Here is a 20,000-nt window from a genome sequence, read left to right on the forward strand (position 1 = left end):
GAGAGAGAGAGAGAGAGAGAGAGAGAGAGAGAGAGAGAGAGAGAGAGAGAGAGGGAGAGAGAGAGAGAATGAAAGAGAAAGAGAGAAAAAACGAAAGAAAAGAGAGAAAGAGTAAGAAAGAAAGAGAGAAAGTGAAAACGAAAGAAAAAGAGAGAAAGAAAAAATAGAAAGAGAGAGAAAGAACGAAAGACAAAGTGAAAACGAAAGAAAGATAAAGAGAAAGAGAAAGAAAGAAAGAGAGAGAAAGAGAGAAAGAGAACGAAAGAACGAGAAAGAGAAAGGTATAAAGAAAGAGAAAACGAAAGAAAAGGAGAGAAAGGAATAAAGAGAGAAAAAAAAGAAAAGAGAAAAAAAAGAAAAGAGAGAGAGAGAGAGAGAGAGAGAGAGAGAGAGAGAGAGAGAGAGAGAGAGAGAGAGAGTTAGTAAAATACAAGAACAAAGACCCATGAATGCATTAACTAAAATGAGCATCAAATCTTGAAGCTTTACAATGGATTGTTGCTGTCACAGACATAGAAACAGCTCATGAGTTTTCTAAGATCTACATATATATATATATATATATATATATATATATATATATATATATATATATATATATATATATATATATATGGTGCCGGTTTAGTATGTGGCCTACCTACCTTGTTAGGTTAGGTAAGGTTAGGCCATACATATATATATATATATATATATATATATATATATATATATATATATATATATATATATATATATATATATATACATATATATATATATATATATATATATATATATATACATATATATACATATATATATATATATATATATATATATATATATATATATATATATATATATATATATCACTGTCCCTTGCCTCTGTCAATCATGAGCAGCTTTTAAACCTTTACAGGTAAATCTCTCAATTCCGTCATTTTCTCAAGAGGAAGCGAACGACCTTGTAGCTTGTGTTTCGTGAGGTCCCATTCTGTATTTCTTTTGAGCCAACTAACTGCTAATCTCCTTTCAATGTACTTTCACTTAACTTTCTCATCACTTCACACATGCATTAAATATATATATATATATATATATATATATATATATATATATATATATATATATATATATATATATATATATACATATATATATATATATATATATATATATATATATATATATATATATACACATATATATATGCACACACAAATTTTACCATTTGAAGTGTGTAACGTTATATATATATATATATATATATATATATATATATATATATATATATATATATATATATATATATATATACACACATTTTACCATTTGAAGTGTGTAACGTTATGAGATAACCTTGGTATCAACAAGTCCTTGGGTTTTTATTTCTGGCATACATTTAAAAGTGGGTGGACTTAACATACTGTACATACATACATACACATACATAAACACACACAGCACATCTTACATTGAGTGTCCACAAATATATGGCAATATAAATAAATAAATAAAAAACTTCAATGGGAGTTATCATTGCAAAACCTTAGGCCTACTCGTGGAGATATGTCTTCTGTCACTTAAAATGGCATTGGGAGTTAATGTAATCGTAAGAAGCGATGTCAACGAATACAACCAATTATAACTGTCATGAGAAGTCTGGAAAAATACAAAATTATGACAGAAAAAAAAAAAACATCATTGGATTTTGCACAAATACAGAGTGACGAATCTAATGCTATAAAAAGTTTACTTCATCTTTTATTTGGTACTCGTAACTTCCTAAATGAATCTTGAAACTGTGATTAGACTGAATGACGTAACGGAGCGGTGTAGTTATCGCCGTGTAAAGCATTGTATTCGACCGTGGACAGCGACCTCATGCCAAAAACAGCCTCTGCCGCTATACGAACGCACTAACCTCCACGTGTTAGGCTTACGAAGTAACAAAGTTACCACGCCAGATGCCACCCCTCTATCGATTAGGTTACGGATATTCGGAGAGTAACAAACGCGGGTCTACATTCTCCACTAAAGATTTCACTATTATACATTACAGAACGTACCATGGACCAAATAGCATTTTTTCTTTTTTCATAAAGAACGCTGATTTCTTAGCTCCTAGAGTATCTGTTATTTTCAGCAATTTAGCAAAAAGAGGTTCTTTTTGGGTTTAGACTCTAAACCCAAGGGTTATGCCTAAAGGTAATAGGAGGCTACACGTGCGTAATCGGGTGGTTCCTTATAACGAGACTATATAATAAGCTCCCACGAAACATTCGAATGATTAAAGACATCAAGGCTTTCAAGAGGAAACTGAAGACTTTCTTATTTCAAGAGTCTTTTGACAGTGACGATTTAACAATAAATGAAGAATATGAGACATGAAACGTTAAATACTCTGAACGAACAAGATAAAACGACAGTGGAGGTCCTGTAGAGAGTGGGGTCCCCTGCTATATGGGACCGGAAAAGCAGCCATCAAAGTAAAGTAAGTAAAGTACACACAACAACAGAGAATCAGTCTAATTTTTTTTTTGAGGTGGGGGGGCGGGTAAATAATAGGTCAGTAACTCAAAATTTCATATCAGCATCAAGGCTGTTTTAAGAAACTAATGAAAACCCCTAATATCAAAATAAAAATCTTACACTGGAATACTCTCTCTCTCTCTCTCTCTCTCTCTCTCTCTCTCTCTCTCTCTCTCTCTCAGGTTTAAGATTGGGAGAAAAGTAGCATTAAAAAGGTACATGTTAGGAAAAGGGCAGATTAGTTTTCTTATTTCTACATAGATCAGTTACTACAAAAGAATAGCAGATTATTTACTGGCCAAAAAAAAAGAAAAAAAAAAGAAAAAAAAAAGTGTGATTTGGAAGTGTTCTGAGAAGGAGCTTAAAAAGTCTCATAGCATTGGATAGATCAGTTGGAAAGAGTAACAAGATAATGGCATTGATATATTGGCACAAAGACTGCAGAGAGAGAGAGAGAGAGAGAGAGAGAGAGAGAGAGAGAGAGAGAGAGAGAGAGAGAGAGATACCCGTGAATACAAAAAAGTGAGCATCAAATCTTAAGGGTCCACCTCACTACTGCCTCGAGAGTGACAATAGATCGTTGCTGTCACGGACATAGAAACATCTCATGAGTCTAATTCGATCTACACTTTATAAATATTATTAATCATTAACGCTGCTGACGTCACTGAATGCCAGACAGCACGTGCGAGCACATTCAAACTGGACAGGTCGAAACAGAGTTGCAAAATCACCGGTTCTTAATAAATACTCAGGATTAACGAAAATCAAATCACGGCCACATCTCATAACAATGATTTTCAAAGTCAGAGTTATGTTCTTGTACTGAAAAATTAGATGGTCTCACTGGAATTAGTAAGGACCGGCAGGGATCACTTGCCTTAGCTAGATAGGCACTGCGCATCACAAGGAAGTGGCTACCTTTGCTAAATTTAGCCAATGAATCCTATGTGAATTTGGATTTAGTCAGTCATCCCTTTACACATGCATAGAAAAAATATATATATATATTACACACACGAGCGCGCATTTTACTTTTTGAAGTGTGTAACGCCAGAAGAGAAATCTTGGTATCAACAAGTTCCGGGGGTGGGTAGGGTTACTGGCTTCGAGCTCTTTTCCTGGCATACATTTAAAAGAGGGTGGATTTTACACACGCACATATCTTACATTAAGTGTCCACAAATATACTGATAGTTGAAAAATATTTTTTTTTCCAATGGGAGTCATCATCGCATACCCTTAGGCCTACTCGTGAAGCTTTGTCTTGAATCACTCAAAAAGGACATTAAGGCGTTTAAGTAAACGTACGAAGCAAAGAAGTCGAAAAAAAACGACCATATTATGATATGCAAAACTAAACAATGGCTGCATTTTGCACCCAAACACTACGATGAATTTCATACTATTAAATTTTATTTCATTCTATATGTAGTAATCCCAACTTCATAAATGATCCTTGATATTCTGACTCGACTGAACGAAAAATCGTCCGCAACATTCGATGTGCAGTATTCGGTTCTTCCACGAACAATGATCTCCGGCCAGAAACAGCCTCTGCCGCTATACGCACGCACAAACTCCACGTGTTAGGCTTACGATGTTACCATGCCTCCCCTGCTACCCCGACAACTCCCCCGTCCCCTCAATCGATTGAGGCGTCTGTCTGGCGTGTTAAATTCGCCACTGAAGATTTCACTGTAATAATAAAACACAACAGAATGACCCATAGACAGGTTATGCTGATGGTCTTCCTAATTTCATACCCAGGAAAATTCACTTAAAAGATTTGCAGTGTAGTAAAGGTTACGGCGTTGAACAGCAACATCAGGAACACGATGAAAGACGGAAGCGGTCACAGGGATTTAGCCAAAAGTTAAAAAGTGAGTGAAGCCAAGGTCTATAGACCTAGAGGCAAAAAGGTCGCTGTAAAATTTTCCAGTGATGATGACAGTAATGACATTATTAATAACAGTTAGGAGAACTAGATGTCACAGAAGGGTCTCCCAAATTATTATTTTTTATTTTTTAAAGGACAAAATTACTTCGTTAAATAAGCAGGCTACGAAAACACTTGACAAAATGTGTGAAACTTACGGGACAGAATATGTTCTGTTTACAGTGCTCCTCGTAGGTATGAAATTATAGTCAAACACATCGGTGGTGCCAGAACCTATCATGCCCGAGCGTAAACATATAGGTAATTTTTCCTTGAAGGAATAGAGACAAATCGAAAACCTTTGAAAACAACAAAAGGCAGATTAAGAGATTAACAGTTATAGAAGGCCAGGTGTCCTATTTTCCTTCAACAGCAATAACCTATCCACCAGGCATACAGCGATTTCTAATGACGAAATATACATTGGCGAATTTACAAGTGTTGGCCAGACAGATGCCTTTGTTACTAACTAACCCACGGTCTAGGTATATAAGGTCAACCCATTTGTTTACCAAGATAGATAGGGGAGTAACTTCATAAGCCTAACACGTGGAGTTTGTGCATTCGTATAGGGGGCAGAGGCTTTGTCTGACCGTAAATCAATGTCCGCGGAAGAGACGAATTTTGTACTGTACAGTGAATGTTGCGGACGATAACTGGCCCCGATAATCCGTTTTGTTGTTAAATTGTTTTTATCAAGATTCATTTCAATCTTGAGACTACTGATTATATCATGAAATAAACTTTTAAAACATAGGAAGACAAATCTTCATGAGTACGCCTAAAGGTATGCGACTATGACCCCTATAGAAGAAATTATTTTTTATTTAATAATATTAGCCATATATTTGTGGATACTTAATGTATAATGTAAGACGTGTGTAAAATCCACACAGTTTTAAATTTATGCCATGCAAAGAGCGTAAGGACAGTAACCTCAAGAGATGTTGATACAAAGGTTATCTTATGACGTTACACACTTCAAATGGCAAAACGATATATATATATATATATATATATATATATATATATATATATATATATATATAGAGAGAGAGAGAGAGAGAGAGAGAGAGAGAGAGAGAGAGAGAGAGAGAGAGAGAGAGAGAGAGAGAGAGAGCGCGCATTTATGAAGTACATTTGCGATAAAGAGAGAGAGAGAGAGAGAGAGAGAGAGAGAGAGAGAGAGAGAGAGAGAGAGAGAGAGAGAGAGAGAGAGAGGTATAATCAAAACAGCTGTTGTCGTTATCATTCATACTGTATTTAGTCATTATCTTTAAGTATGAAATCCCACCCGTACCAGCTACACAGTTTATGAGAAGGCCTGTGTCATACTGAACAGTCATGCAAAACACGTCGTCTCCTACTGAGTGGACAAGGACCAATATTTATTTTGATCATTTTAATCATAATAGTAATATTTCTATTAATGATAATCTTATTAATTTTCATAATTTTAATAACAATAGTAGTGTCTCCAGGTAGAGTAAAACATCGGCATACACACACTCAATGACAGCTGAACTGCAACTAGGAGTAAGTAGGCACTAGGCAGCTAGCAGTAGCGTACTGTACAGTTTGGCCACAAGTAATTTTTTTCCCAACAACACGAGACCGATACATGAATCATAGTGTATGTTGTTATGCTTGTTTTTTTTTTTTTTTTTTTTTTTAATAGCGATTCCATTACAGTTTCAGAAAAAAGCTTTGATACTAATATGAAATATTTGGCTACAAACCTAATATTTATCCCCCAAGAAAAAATAATTGAATAATTTTCCCAATTGTTGTATGTACAACGTGACTTTGCGTATAATGAAAAAAAATTCACACAAGTTCATTTCTTTCGTTATGAGGAACCATATGATTACACACGTGTAGCTACCGTTAGGCCTATCGCTTAGGGTTCAGACTTAGGCCTAAGCAGCGTCTGGCATCTGATTCATATTCAACTTTAGTTGTGCCGCATTTTCTTCAGATTTATATATATATATATATATATATATATATATATATATATTATATATATATATATATATATATATATATATATATATATATATATATATATACATACAGTATATATATATATATATATATATATATATATATATATATATATATATATATATATATATATATATATATATATATAATCACCGACTTGGGTGATATTAACTTTGCAACTAAGTTGAAACTAATTGATAATCAAGAAAATAATTTCTTGACAGGATACCGATAAATTTCAAGGAAACCCATATTAATCTGCTTTCCTTATAACAGGCTTAAGAGCTTAATGTTATTAAAATTAGAATCAAAGAAGCCGTAAAATGTTTTGATTTAAATGATTCTATTCAGTTCGATTTAATGGTGACATGTCAATTGGTAAAGATGTCTCAATAACTGTAATTTATCAGACTTTTTATTTTACATGCTATTTTTGGGTAAAAACTCGCATTTTTGCTTGTTGTGGTTAACAGCGTATTCTTGCCTTCAAGCAGCTATGCATAAATTTTCAGCTCCGGTATTTCGCTATAAGAGGAGCACTGTAAACAGAACGTTTCTACCTCATACTTTACACCAATTCAGTATATAAATTATTGTTTTTGAGTGACTAAAAATTAAAATCAATATGTGTGATGTTGTAAATTGTTAAATTAGATGGATTTGTTTATTATAAAAATGCAATTAAATGTGATTATACTGTAAATATTGTTATTGTAAAGAATATGTAATTTAACTTTTTAATAAAAAGATAAAAAAAAAATTCAGCCGGGCGTTTTCGTGGCCGCTTTGCTGACCACCTTCCTTCATTAAAAAAATGACCGATATATCATCATATTTTAACACTTTTCACTACCGTTAAATTAACGCAAAAAATTGTAGCTGCAGTTTGGAAAACAAACAATGCTAAAGCTGTTTGACACCGGAAAAAAAACTGTCCAAAACTGGAGAAGCGGAAAAAAATAGTTGCCGGTGTATTGTTCATGAAAAGGTAAATGAAATTGCACAAAAACTATCTAAAGAATTGGAATAAATGGTTACTAATTTCCTAGGCTTCAAATTGAAATGAAGCACCTCAAAGCTGAAGCCTAATATTATTGGGCATCGGCAACTTGTGTGGAAATCCATACATTTCGATATGCAATTAAAACTCAAAAAATAAATTATCAAGGAAAGGTATTTCTGCTAAAAAATATATGCCTTTATATGCTAAAATAAAACATAGTTCGAGTAATAATTGTTCTTGTAGCAAATGAAAGAAAAAAAAAAGGAAAGATTATTTTTGTAGTTTGCCTTAATCAGCAGATTTGCAAAGCATAGACGGTAGTAGTCTCGACCCTCTAAAAAATTGCTGTGTTTCTATTTCATATGATAATATATGCATATTACATGCATTACTTATTGGTTACAGTTAAGTAACACGTCAGTTGTATCATAATCAGGCTTCGTAGCCAGAGTTTGGCGAGTATAATTCTATTAGTTTTCTTTTATAAATGCTTTAACCGGCACCCAATATAAATCGGCAAATCGGATTATCTGGCACCTTCCGGTCATGCTTTATTTACTCATTAAATATAAATAATTCGTCGGCAATTGCCAGCTTGAACTACTTTCAATACCTCGCTCATACGCCTCCTGAAACAAATGACTGCTGAAAACTGGGACTAGGGACTGTCGCAGTAAAATACATCGCCTACAGAACTACTCTAACACCGGAATACGAACGGTAAGTAGTAAATAGAAAACTTGCTTAAAAAGGAATTTTTTACTGTGTGTATATATATATATATATATATATATATATATATATATATATATATATATATATATATAATATATACATATATATATATATATATATGTATATATATATATATATATATATATATATATATATATATATATATATATATATATATGTGTGTGTGTGTGTGTGTGTGTGTGTGTGTGTGTAATTATTATGAAGTCTCCCGGGCATTAAAGAAGCTACACCTGTAAAGATTTTAGACTTGAACACTTTCCAGTGTCAAAGACTTTAAAAAGAAAAAAGAAAATCCAACACAAAAGACTCCGCGCAGCGTAAGCTATCAGCCGATGTTATCAAAGGCCGTGTGATGCTGAATGGAAAAAAAAAATAGCAGAAAATGTCTTTATGATAACACGCCTCATTAAATTTGAATAATGCCCTGTAAGGCATTGCCTTATCCAGCATTATTGTGTATAATGATAAGACTACATTTTGACATCTTAAATATTTAAACCTTCCGTTGTTTATGAAATAGGAAAAAATAGTTTCTAAATGTTAGCGCAATCCTTGTAGTAACTTAAAAGCTCTTTTATATGACAAAGAATAGACGTTTTTTACAACAAATATTTCCAGGTCCTACATGAATAAAAGCCTCTAACCTGCATTATACTTCCTGATAATTCAAAACATCAAAGTATTCGTTATATCTTACTATTACCATTAAGAGCTGTATCTAGTAATAAGGCAAACGCCACAACAATTTTAGCATTCGGTTTGATGATGATAACAACAACAACAACAACAATAATATGCCCACCTTTGATAGAGCTCTAACTTAAATCAGTGCATGACGCAAATTAAGGAGCATGAAGTAGAATCTTCACAAAAATCAAAGTATGATCATAAATAGGTCGAGGACGGTGGTTCCACAACATCCGGACCTCAGCATTGATACGTATCTTTAACTGTGTATGACTCATAACATTGAAGGTGTGATTCTCGACAGAAAATTTACTTTTAACACATTAGGTCTGTGTCTTCTTCAATTGCACAAAAATAGCTTAGTGAGAAAGCCTTGCAAGATTTCCTGTGATTAATCTATTCTGAAAAAGTTTTTTAATTCTTTCATTCTACCTTGTTTCGAGTATTATTTTCCTGTCTTGTCTTCAACTGCTGATTCTCATCTTAATTTGTTAGACAAGAACTTACTGTCTATTAAATATCTTATTCCTTATCTAGATATTACCGTCGTTCAATTAATTCGTTATTCATGTTGTATAAGATTTTCATAATTCTGACCATTCTTTAAATTCATATCCCAGACGGTACATACCTGGTATGCAGTTAATTCAAATAGTCAAGCCTTTTCCATCATGAGGCTCAATACTACATAGTATTCTAGAAGTATTATTGAAGCTTATGGCTAAATTGTGAAATGATCTTCCTAATCAGGCAGTTGAATTGATGGAACTTCAAAAGTTTAAACTTTCAACGAATGTTTTTATGTTGAACAGGCTGACGTACCGTTGGGTCTCTTTTTATAGTTTATGTACTAAAGACGTATTTTGTTGTTACTGTTCTTAAAATATTCTAATTGTTCATTACTTCTCATATTGAATAATTATTTCCTTTCCTCGCTGAGCTAGTTTTCCCTGTTGGGTCCCTTGGGTTTATAGCCTCCTGCTCTTCCAATAGGGATGTAGCTTTGCTAATAATAGTAATAATGACAATAATACAATAAAGACAATAATAACAATAATGGCAGTAATAATAAAAATAACAATTATAGCAAAAAAAGAAAAAAAAGGAATTCAGTCGATGGGAGATGAAAATTATGATCTAGATCAATTCAACTTCCCAGTCATTAATTTCATTCTGATTATACTCAATGACCATAGTTGAGTATAAGTGATGGAAATGGAGGTACAGGGAACGAGAAGGAGAAGGAGACCAAAGCGAAGGTGGATGATGAACTGTATCAAGGATGACCTTCGATCAAAGGGATTGCCCGGTGATGAAGTGTGGGACAGAGGTAGATGGAGAAAGCTGACCAGAAACGTCGACCCCACATAGAAGTGGGAAAAGATGTAGACAAAGAAGAAGAAGATATCTTCCCAGTCACACTCAATAAATTTGATTAAGCTGTAAGCATGCTGAAACGTGCATGAATTAAAAGCTCGTAGCAAGAGCGAGCTTATTCCGATTAATGACATTTTCAAAGTAATGTTGTAGACCTAACTTCGCCAATACCTGGTCTTTGAAAATCCATCTGTTTTACTCATTATAATATATCAATTGATAAGATGAAATAAATTATAGTCACTCAAACACAAGTAAACGCAAATAAGGAAAACCGTCTCCTAATCTCGGAGAGTAATTTAAAGATCATGCAAGCTTGAGAGCTACTGGTTGAAAGCTAATTTTTAGTAACGGAAACCTTGACAATCCAACCCTACTGTTCACGTGCCTTTGCAACGAGCCGTTTCGCAAGGTTTCCATGGGAGGGTGAGAGCCACGTGCCTTGTAAGCCTTAATGAAAATTAGGAATGTTGGTCGCAGCATTTTCTTTGACTCCCGAACTGAATGAAAACCTTTTTATGATGGAACAGACCCACCCTTAGACTCATGAATAACTTCACCTAAAGGGGGACTTTAGTTAATCTCATCCATCTAACCTTTGATGGCTTAAGGCTTTTTACGGCTAAACTTGTGCGACAAAATCTTCATTATATATATATATATATATATATATATATATATATATATATATATATATATATATATATATATATATATATATATATATATATATATATATATATAATGCCTTGTAGAGCCCGGATAGATCGAATGAATTTAAAAGGTCAATATAGAGACTAGTGAAATCTAACCTAGGTCCTTTACGTCATCTATAGGCGTAGATGATGATGATGATGATGAGTATATATATATATATATATATATATATATATATATATATATATATGTGTGTGTGTGTGTGTGTGTGTGTGTGTACCTCTACCGTACTTAGTAAAGCTGCTTAGTAAATGTAAGCACCGGCCAGCTTAATATTTGTCTTCCCAAAACAAGCTTAACCTGAGAAACTAATATGCTAAAAATAACTGGACATGACAGAAAAACATGTAAGCCCGCAATATGCGAGAGCCATTTGCAGCATTGAGCAGGAATATCCACATCAAAGAGGACTCATGTAATACAACACGGGAAAAAATTGGACCGATAAAGCGCGATACAAGCATTGTCAAAGGAGTAATGCTCTACTCTTCTTTAATTTATACGATATTGATTGTAACCACATTTCAAATATTGTATCCCATGATTCAATCTGATATATATATATATATATATATATATATATATATATATATATATATATATATATATATATATATGCATATGTATACACATATATACGTATATATACACATATATACACATATACGTATATATACATATATACATACATATATATACATATGTATACACATATATACATACATACATATATATACATTATACATACATACATACATACATACAAACATACATATATATACATATACATATATATATACATACAAACATACATATATATACATATACATATATATACATACAAACATACATATATATACATATACATATATATATACATAGAAACATTATATATATATATATATATATATATATATATATATATATAAATTATATATATACACGTATGTGTGCGTAGGAGCGCGGGTGAGCGTACATGTGCATCATGATTTGTAATCCTCTTCCGAAGTCACGTTTTTATGTGGTCTTGACACGTCACTTATCTATTGATCAAACCTAGAAAATCTAATGACGTCAAGTATCAACGGATTCGAACACGAAAGTCAACCGATGTTCTGAGTAATTAATAAGGAAAGAGCGTAGCACCAACTGAACCCTATTTACTTGCAAATAATTAAAAGATTATCAATTGAATTACTCTGTGTAGAACCTCTAAACAAACAGGTCTTTGAAAACAACAATTAGACCCTTTGGTCTATTTAATAAGATCAACTTACCTTAATCAACGGGGAAATGAAATAAATCTTGAGATCTTGTAGGAATAAGTTACCACACTAAATAACTAAGCTAGTTTGTACACTACACTTTATACAGCACCAAAGTTCCGGTGTTGTAATGGTTTAAGCACTATTTTCAGTTCACGATCTATCTACGACTGATCACTTTGATGTAGCACCAATATAGAGTCAAAAGTTTTGAGGAATTTTCTATGTGACAAATGCATTTTCTTGGTTTACACAGCCAATTCAGACAATGATATACTTATTCTTATTTTTTAACACAAAATAGTTTCCGTGCCACGATTAATTTCACTTATCTATTTATGGAATATGTCAGATCTCACAATATAGTAACTTGTCTGAAAAGGAAAATAATATTTTAGTCTAAAATAAATGTCAGTGAACTTGCCCCTCTCTCTCTCTCTCTCTCTCTCTCTCTCTCTCTCTCTCTCTCTCTCTCTCTCTCTCTCTCTCTCTCTCTCTCTCTCTCTCTCTATATATATATATATATATATATATATATATATATATACATGTAAAGTATGTATATATACATACATGTAAAGTATATATATATATATATATATATATATATATATATATATACATATATACATGTAAAGTATATATATATATATATATATATATATATATATATATATATATATATATATATATATATATATATAGGCTACACACGGTGTATTGATACTTGTTAGAGATCAAGCAGTAATTGCTGTTGTCAGGACATTTCTTTAAATCCAAAGATATGGCTAAAAATATGTACACACCCTTAGCGGAAACCCAAAATTGGTTGAATTTCCACTGCAATAAATTCGATGATAATCGAAATCCGTCAGAAGGAAACGTGGCTAACTTTTCCCTTCCGCTGGAAAGGAAAAAAAAACAGGGAAACGGTCTCCCTTTCAGGTCTAGTCTCAACGATTCTTATCACATGAAAGAATGGGCAAAAAGACAGTTACTTCATCTTACAAATGCACACACAATACAAACACAACCTGTGTCACTGGGAGAGAGGGAGAAAGGTAACGCGAAGTTCACACACAATACGCCAAGTGCATCAAATCCAGTGACTTTGAGCTGCTATAATATGAGGTTTTCTTGGTTGCACACACTTTTCACTGTCTAATATCGGGTCTAAGTTAACCAAGGAACACAACAAGTCAATAAAAAAGCACTGTTTCAGTCAGAAAATTTCCAAAATCGACAGATAGATGTACCATCGACCAAAGTTTTTCCACAAGAGCTTTTACTAACCAAGGCTGTAGAGCAGACAACACGAGAGTCAAGAAACGCTCTAGCTAAAGGACTTCGATCACTTGTCGACTCGGGAGCATACACGTGAGTGGGCGGGGCTTATGTCCACTTCCCTAGTTGGAGTGACCCACACCCCCACCCACCCCAACCCCCAATACACACCAGCGGTCTATTAGGGTTCCCTCTCACTACAATAACGTCACGCGAGATGTATATGAAGTCAGTCTGCCGATTCTGAAATTCCTTTGCATTGCCACCGATGTTAATAGTTGTTAACAGTTTATATGGGACATATGTTTTGACGTTGTTACTGTTTTTAGAATGATTTATTGTTAATTTATTCTCATCATTTATTTATTTCCTTTCCTTACTGGGCTATTTTTCCCTTTTGGAGCCCTTGGGCTTATAGCATCTTGCTTTTTCAACTTGGGTTGTAGCTTGGCTAGTAATAATGATAATAATTACGAATCATGAAAACGTTTTTATGACCGTTTTCCAATAGGATTGACACTAGAATTTGCGACTACTAGTTTACACAAGCAGTCTTTCTTTGAACATGTATTCCATAAACACTCAGGTTTGAAGGTTTCCTTGGATATATGTGAATTATAAATCCTTTATGCCCGAGAAAATCAACAACCGATAGATTACTGGTTTCTTCATAACCCCACATCACTCTTTTAGCTATTAACAAAACCATAAAACGCTGTGTATCATGTCAACACCCTGACGGGGTAAAGCCGTATCACAGGCAAAATAGCCATTATGAATTTTGACGTAAATCGCATTGTACGCGTAATTGTTCAAAAGGAACTTCCTACCTTGGAAATGAATCAACTATTCCTGTAGTTCTTTCTACCTGTTATTCATGGTCATCGTGATACTGTTAAGATGAGACTAGGGCCACCGTGACAGTAGCTCGTTTACTTTGACGGTTCTTTATAAATAAATCTAAGGAACAATGTTTATGAAGCCCAATCAAATCGATTGAGTAGAATGCCATGCACCACACATACACTCTCATATATATATATATATATATATATATATATATATATATATATATATATATATATATATATATATATATATACATATATATATATATATATATATATATATATATATCAAATCGATTGAGCAGAATGCCACACACACAATATATATATATATATATATATATATATATATATATATATATATATATATATATATATATATATATATATATATATATATATATATATAATCATGGCCTTGTAACCAGTATAGCATGAGGAAATCAGTGCAATACAGCAATGGAAAATGTTTAAAATTCAGCGGAGTCACAAAGCTACAAACTATTTACAGACTCAACTTTGACGGCTGCTTTTCCGGTCCCATACAGTAGGGGAACCCCACTCTCTACAGGGCCTCCACTGTCGTTTTATGTTGTTCGTTCAGAGTATTCAGCGTTTCACATTACGTATTACTCATTTACTGTTAAATCGTCACTGTCAAACGACTCACGGAATAAGAAAGTCTTCAGTTTCCTCTTGAAAGCCTTAATGTCTTCAATCATTCGGATGTCTCGTGGGAGCTTATTGTATAGGCTCGGGGCAGCATGAATAAAGGCTCTTGAGCCTACAGTAGACAAATATCTAGGTTCCAATAGTTTGAAACCATCTAACTATTCTCATATCAACACTTTGTTGGCGGCCCAAAATGTAGCAATTCTCTTTTTGGACGACCGGTTCTGATAGCTTTGTGGGTTATTGTACATGTTTTAGATTAAATTATCGCTTTAAGTGTAAATCAATTAGTATAGGGGTGATCCTATCACTTGGTGGGACGCCTTTTATCAGTCTTGCTCCCCTGTTATTTTTGTAATTTCTTAAGTTGTACTTTTGGTAAATTGTAATAGATGGAGTTGCAGTAGTCAATCCTGGTAATCACACAGTTCATCACAAGTTTCTTTACAGAATTTTCATCCAGGTACCTTTTTATAAAAGCAATATTTCTTAGATGATAACCAGCAGTTTTTACTACATTATTTATTTGGTCATTGAGAGACAAGTTACAGTCAAGAAATACACCTAGATCACGAACTTTACTAGATATCGGTACAGAGTCACTTATTCATTTGAATATCACCCAAGCTTCTCATAGTGTTTCTCTTTCCCACCACCATGGACTCAGTTTTGTTCTCATTCAATTTTAGTTGTTTAGCTGTCATCCATTCTCTAACACTATCAAGGAAGGCTACATGATTTGGACCTTTTCCTAAATAGTGATCAGTTGACTGTCAATTACAGGCTCTACTCGTGTTGGGAGGCAACTTCGCCCTTCTTGTATTGTAACTTCCGTATGAATCTGTGATTATCTGTTAGCTTCCTCTTAAATACACAATGTCAGAGGAATCTGGAGCTGTGAAAAATTTATTGCTGAACGACGGATTAATCGGCACTCGTGGCTTACCTCTAACTCTCAGTGAAACCAAATGTCTGTAATGTGTAACTTTTTTCCATTTCAGTTTATGTAATAAAATTATGATATTCCTTATGGTACTTGCACTATATGGGGCAAAATTTACCTGGATTTGATAAGTGTATTTAAAGTGCATTATTCTGCAACTAGTTGCAAAAGAGAGTGAAAAAAAAATAATATAAACAAGTTTACTACTATGAATATATATATATATATATATATATATATATATATATATATATATATATATATATACTTGTATATATATATATATATATATATATATATATATATATATATATAGGTATGTAGATAGAGAGATATATAGATAGATAGATAGATAGATAGATATTTCTGAATTGGGGCACCTTAACGTGGTGAAAGCACATGCGGATCCAGAGGAAGGGGTCGCGAACCTCATATTTTAAGAGAAAAAGAATTACTGTTAAACTTGGGGTTTTCACGAAAGATCTGACTGTTAATCCCGACATGTGAGTGGCAGAATATTATTTTCAATTGTCTTTATTTTCAGGTTTCATCTTTTACTGAATAATTTTACTCAAAAGTTAAAAACCATTTGTGACTCAACATTTAAAAGTAAATTTATGATAGTCACGAGCATTAGTGTCAAAGCCATTGTAATTATAAGTTTGATATTGTCATAAATATGCAAGGTAGAGTCAAAATTAACTCTTATCCCTTTCAATGGACAAATAGCTTAAGTACAGATGAGCACAGAGAAACCTTTGCAATTGGATGTAGGAATCGATTTGCAGTCTTAGAGACTTTAAGAGAAGAAGAACAGACAATTAATGAAGAATGGTGTGATATTAAGAACATATCAGTCAGTTGGTAGTGAAGTCTTGGGACAAACAGTTACAAGGAGAAAGCCATGGATATCAAATGATACTTGGGATACTATAAATAGGAGACAAAGACAGAAATTGATTGTTGAAAGTTTTCGATGAAGTAATGAAAATTACAAGGTAGAGCATGCTAAGTATTCCAGTATTGATAGTGAGGTCAAAAGAAAAGCTAGAAGTGACTGTAGAGAATATTTAGACAGGAAAGCAGATGAAGCTGACAAAGTTGTGAATTCAGGGAGTGGCTATGGTGTAAGAATTGCTCATAGAATTATTGAAATCTAGAGTGGGGCAAAGACGAAGAAGCATATACACATAAAAAGAGAGATTGGTCTGTTATAACAACTGAAGATGAAACATTTTAGTGAGGTCATGAAGAGGAAATAGGATGGAAATAATTTGATTGATATACCCAAGGCTGATGAAGACCTTGGTGTGACTATAAATGAATTCAGTGTACTTGAAGTCGAAGCAATCCCCAAAGAACTCAAGAGATGGAAAGCTCCTGGTTACGATGGAAAAACTACTGAAATTATATTGGTCGAAAATGAAGCCACTCACAGAATACTTACAAGATTATTTTGTAGAATGAGGCGTGCAGAGGCAAAACCTGATGAATGGGAGTTAGGAGTGTTGGTGAAAGAGAGAGAGAGAGAGAGAGAGAGAGAGAGAGAGAGAGATCTGGCGGATTGCAATAATCACAGAGGCATCACACTCACGTCAGTTGTCATGAAAATATATATTATGCATATTATAAAGAGTCTAGAGAGAAAGGTTGATGAAAAGCTGAGAGATGAACTAGCAGAACTTAGAACAGGTAGAAGTCGTATTGAGTAAATTTTCATTTTGAGATATGTTGTACAGCAATGTGTAGAATATAGAAATCCACTTTTGATGACATTTGTGGGTTATGAAAAAAGCCTTTGATAGTGTGCACCGGCCAATTTTGTGGAGAGTCCTGCGTTATTATGGAGTTCCTCTAATATGTGAATATGATTAAGTCTGTTCATGAGCATAGGAAATGCAAAGTTAATGTTAGTGGAGTCCTGTGAAATGAATTTCCAGTGAAGAGTGGAGTACTTCGAGGGAATGTGTTGTCACCTATGTTGTTTATCCTCCTCATGGATTTTGTAATGCATAGAACAGTTGAAAATAGTGGAGAAGGATTGGACTGGATTGATAATAGGGAAATAGCTGACCCAGAGTATGCTGATGATGCTGTCCTTATTAGCAGAAAACCACAGGATTTGCAATGCTTGCTTACCAGAATGCATGAAATATTACAGGAGGTTGGGCTCAAGATCAATTGAAGAAAGAGAGAGATGTTGAGAACGGAATATGCAATGGAAGATGAGATATCATTGGAAGGAGAAAGGACTAATGAGGTAGAATCATTAGATATTTGGGAACTGTGATCAGCAAAACAGTTATAGTCAGGGCTACTCACACTAGGTTGGTTTGTTGAGAGCAATCACAAGAAGTCCCCCACCAATACCAATCCGAAGTGGCCAGCGTGGTGATGAAAACTAACTGAACCCTAGCCATGAATAAGGACATGTCTAAAGGCAGCTCATGAATGGCGGAGCCAAGGGACAGTGACATTGACCTAACCAGCAGGACAATGCGCTAGAGTCTGACCATATATACATATGATGAGCACCAAAGCAACCTCTCAACACAAGCTAGGGCCAGGGAGGACCAGGCAATGGCTGCTGAAGACTCAGCAGGTAGACCTGTAAGCTTTCTCAAATCTCCCATTCTTAGCTCACAAGGATGGTTAGGTTGCAGACACAAAAGGAACTAACGCGTATGAGCAGGTCTCGAACCCCAGTCTTGGGATTACCAGGCAGAGACGTTACCAATAGGCCACAACAACCCCCAAGAACTTTGCCCAGTAGTGGACTAGAAACGGCTACAATTGTTATTATTGATATATATATATATATATATATATATATATATATATATATATATATATATATATATATATGTATGTATGTATTTACACAATAATGATATATTGTCGTCCAAATTATCTATACATTCTTATCTTAAGAGAGAGAGAGAGAGAGAGAGAGAGAGAGAGAGAGAGAGAGAGAGAGAGAGAGAGAGAGATTTTTTAGTTACGTGTTGTTGATTCATTTGGCTGTGTCTGTGATTTCTCGGATTTATACTCTAGATAGTTGGTAAGGCCAGCGTACATATATATATATATATATATATATATATATATATATATATATATATATATATACATATATATATATATATATATATATATATATATATATATATATACATATGTATATATATATATATATACATATATATATATATATATATATATATATAAATATATATATATATATATATATATATATATATATATATATATAAGTCTCGAACTTCAGTCTTGGGATTACCAGGTAGAGACGTTATCAATAGGCCACAACAGCCTCAAGGCCCTTTGCCCAGCAGTAGACTAGAAACGGCTACAATTGTTGTTGTTGATATATATATATATATATATATATATATATATATATATATATATATATATATATATATATATATATATATATATATATATATATATATATATATATATATATACGCTGGGCTTACCAACTATCTGTAGTAAAAATCTGAGAAATCATAGACACAGCCAAATGAATCAACAACGTAACTAAAAAATCTCTCTCTCTCTCTCTCTCTCTCTCTCTCTCTCTCTCTCTCTCTCTCTCTCTCTCAAGGTTTAAGATAAGAATGTATAGATAATTTGGACGACAATGTATCATTATTGTGCAAACAGAAGACAAAATTACCACTCTTGCTATGGACAGAAAATGTGGCTTCAGTTTAAGAACATTTTTCACGTATATACAAATGGGAAGCAAAGTTTTTTTTTTCTTTTTTTTTTTCTTTTTTTTTTTGTCAAAGATATGTCATTTGCAGACATTAGTCTTACGATAGGACTACTATATATAACATAGGCCTATTCATGTTTCATAAAAAATGCACAATGTTAATCTGTGTGTGTGTAATCACATTCCCATCATCGTCTTTTATTTCAGCAATCTCGATATCCATCTAAGCATGATAAATGTTTCACC

General features: G+C 33.4%; 1 protein-coding gene across 2 annotated transcripts in view; it reads right to left on the reverse strand.

Moving 5' to 3' along the window:
• tim (timeless) overlaps positions 1-13,665 on the reverse strand; it is a 251,784-nt gene extending 238,119 nt beyond the window's left edge. Inside the window, exons 1-2 of one of the 2 annotated variants that reach the window (XM_068353514.1) lie at positions 13,559-13,665; positions 12,278-12,639 (exon numbers count right to left, since the gene is read on the reverse strand). The gene's annotated coding sequence lies outside the window, so the exon portion shown is untranslated. The other variant, XM_068353513.1, reaches the window with a different exon arrangement.
• Positions 13,666-20,000: the final 6,335 nt, after the last annotated feature.

The sequence above is a fragment of the Palaemon carinicauda genome, chromosome 30, assembly GCF_036898095.1.
Source record: "Palaemon carinicauda isolate YSFRI2023 chromosome 30, ASM3689809v2, whole genome shotgun sequence".
Taxonomy (NCBI): Eukaryota; Metazoa; Arthropoda; class Malacostraca; order Decapoda; family Palaemonidae; genus Palaemon; species Palaemon carinicauda.